General features: G+C 37.5%; 1 protein-coding gene across 10 annotated transcripts in view; it reads left to right on the top strand.

Moving 5' to 3' along the window:
• The window catches only part of AGFG1 (ArfGAP with FG repeats 1), a 44,411-nt gene that overhangs the window by 4,995 nt on the left and 36,228 nt on the right, over window positions 1-3,188 (top strand). The gene's annotated exons all lie outside the window — the stretch shown is intronic.

Genomic DNA, 3,188 nt, shown 5'->3' with positions numbered 1-3,188 from the left:
GGCCCCAAAAAAAAAAAAAAAAAAAAAGACCACTAACTTCTGTGTTACAAAAAACCCAAGCTGTTGTGACTGTGCCTTTGTATTGTGAGGTCTGTTTCAGCTGTTATAAAGGCAGGGCTATTGATCATTTTACCTTTTCTACCATGTTAATGTCATAGAGTGGGTGGGAAATGTCAAAGGGAAATGGCATTTCAAATAAAACCAGTTTTATAATTCAATCATATTTGTGTGACCATTTCCTGAAGTTAATTTTTCTAGATTTAAGTAACTGTCAACAATCAGTAATGATTTTTATAAACATTACCATGACTTCTCTTCTTTGATCTCTTGCTAAAATGCATCTATTCATTAACAAAAAGCTACTGCTTAAATAAGGCCAGGTACAGACAGACTAATCTGACTGAATCTTTAGTAGAGCATATAGGCAAATATTCTTGCCAGATACACTTGCTGTGCTCTTTCTTAGCATTTTAAGAAAACCCTTCATATACAAATATTGCAGTAGCAGTTAACCACAGATCCGGTATACCTAATCCCAGGATTAATTTTGTATGCCCATCAGTAGTGAAGCAAGATGGATTTAATAGCCCATTAGTCTTTCAGCATGATAATTTTCACGTCATTTAGCCCGCTGGGTTAATTGCTTTAAAATGGATATTATTGACCTCAATCCTAGTGGCAAACAGAGAATGTCTTATTCATCTCCCAAATGTACATTCTTAGAGTCTTGTTTCTTTTGGTCCTGACAATAAATCCCCTAGATTATGTACTTGTATGTTATAATTTATACCCTATTAGCCCACATTTAAGGGCTTACTGAAGCAATATCTTTCAGATATTACCCATGACTAGGCTAACTTTTAAGTCCTGATTTTTATGTAAAGAGAAATGTTGCAAGCATAAGAAATAACTGATTTACCTCGTTAATAAATTAATTTTAATGCTAAAAGCTGTAGCAGGTGCAGCTGGGATTAAGCAATTTTGGAATAAACAGCTGGCCAGTATATTTGCAACCATGAAAGACTGGTCGTTAGGAGGAGGGAATGAAGAACAAATTTGGACAGAGAAGCTGTAGAAAAGGAAATTCAGGTCTTAGGGTAGAGAAACAGAAAAAGTATATAAGGAAAAAGAAAACCAAAGAGTAAAGCTGAAGAGTAGTTTTTATTCATGTGTCTTATTTGTGGATTTTTTTCCCTTACTAATTTTGAGAAAACACAAGCCATCTGCTTTGAGGAAATCAGTGCTAGCTGTGAGCAGCAAAAAAATAGAAAAGGAGGGAGTGGAAGAGCAGCACAAGTACATTATCGCTTGTGGGGAGGTAGAATAGGGCTGGAGGTTCATGTAGCCAGTTTTCAGACCTATATATGTCAACAGTGTAATGCATACGTTTATACATAAGTAGCTGTATTTCTCAAACACTGGTTCCTATGGGAAACAAGATGGTAAAATTTAGATGCTTGCTTGTAGAAACTCAGGATTTGGAGCAGATGAGCTCACAGTCTCTAGAAGAACCCAAATCCCACAGAATTTATGGATATTTGCAAAAGAGTGTATCCTCACAACCCTCTGAAGTCTCATTATATAGTTTTCTGGGGTAAATCAGCTTCATAATATGTAGAATAGAGAAGCTTGGTATTTTTAAAAAGTGACTTCTAACCCAAATTAATGTTAATAAAGGTCATTTATCTACTAATATAAGCCCATCTTGGTGCTGACCATGAATAACATCAGAACTGTTTCTTCATGAAACAAAATTAGAGCCTGCTCTGGTGTAATGTGAAATCTGTAAGACTCCCACTGAAGGGCGTGATTGATTTAAGCAGCACCCAAGAGTTCAGTTCCCTGGGAGCTCAGTTATACCTTTTAGCGACAATGACAGCTTTAATGATAGTGGTATTGTTTTTATTAACAACTGTTCCTATGTGAAATTCATGTGAAGTACATTTGCGACACAAGCAGTTGAAGTTGGACATTCTCGCTTCGGTTACAAAGCGCCTTTGACTCTCGTTGAAACAAAATGCAACTGCAGATAGCAACCCCGCACCACAGCAGGTGTTGTGGCCAATCATTGCTCTCCAAAGTATTTTCCAGGAAAAAAACCTTGTTTTTTAACCTTTAAACTTCAAAAAAAAAAAAAAAAGTCATCTACTTTAGGTCATTTAGGTCATTGGCAAGCCTCCAGTGTTAGCATGTGTTGTAGAAGGCAAAAACCCTGAAACCTTCTGAGATAACAAGAATATCAGCATTTCAGAGCAAAGTGAAAAATTAGAGGAAGCAGTGAGAATTTGGTCCTTGTAAGACTGAAAATATTTTGTGTTTACTTTTAAGAATGCTGTTTAAGCATTTGTGATTATTTCATGAGTTAGTGATGTTTATTTTTGACTATGAAAAACTCCTGCCATCTGTATTACTTGAAAAATTTGAGATCAGTGTGTTATACTCTGGGTTTAAAATTTAGGATTGGCTGATCAGCTCATGTAAATCAGCACATCCAGAGAAATCTGAGGAGGAATGCCAAATTACTGATGCTGAACACCTAGATTTTTTAAACTAAAACTATGAGGAAAATACAGCAGATCAGATCTCGCTCCTACAAAAGCTAGTGCTAATATACTTACTGACGTCAAAAGTGCAAAACTTGACCTTGAATACACAGCACTAGGAATCGTTTAACCTTAAAAGATTTTAATCACACATAGTGTTGCCAGGCAGTTTTGCAAATTAAATCACCAAATTATAAAGTACACTTAAATTTTTTTTTTAAAGTATTTTGCACTCTGTTGAGAAATATTCCTTTAGGCACTTGGTAAGGAACAAATGCATATTTTGTAGATCAGCGGTGGATCCGAGTTCGAGCTGGAGCCACATGCTCCTCAAGGATATCAGCAGATATACGTGACTGCTGGCTCTGTTTTCTTTCCTTTGATGAGGAAAGTGTCCAGTCAGGCATTGACAGCCAAATTCCCAAGGGGAAGCTGTGCACTTTTCCTCTCCGTAACAATAAAAAAAAAAAAAAAAGAAAAAAAAGAAAAAAAAAAAGAGAGAGACCTCTAACAACGTTCTTCTCACAAATCCCGCAGCCTTATGAAGACCCCGCTGGCCGTTCTCGCCGGGCCTCCTGCGGGGCCGCCTGCGCCTCAGCCCCTGCTCCCCCGAGGCCCCACGGCTGAACTGCCCCACTTGTGGGG

This window comes from Athene cunicularia, assembly GCF_003259725.1.
Source record: "Athene cunicularia isolate RWA chromosome 9 unlocalized genomic scaffold, athCun1 chr9_part1, whole genome shotgun sequence".
Lineage (NCBI taxonomy): Eukaryota > Metazoa > Chordata > Aves > Strigiformes > Strigidae > Athene > Athene cunicularia.
This window is presented reverse-complemented; position numbering and strand designations above follow the sequence as displayed.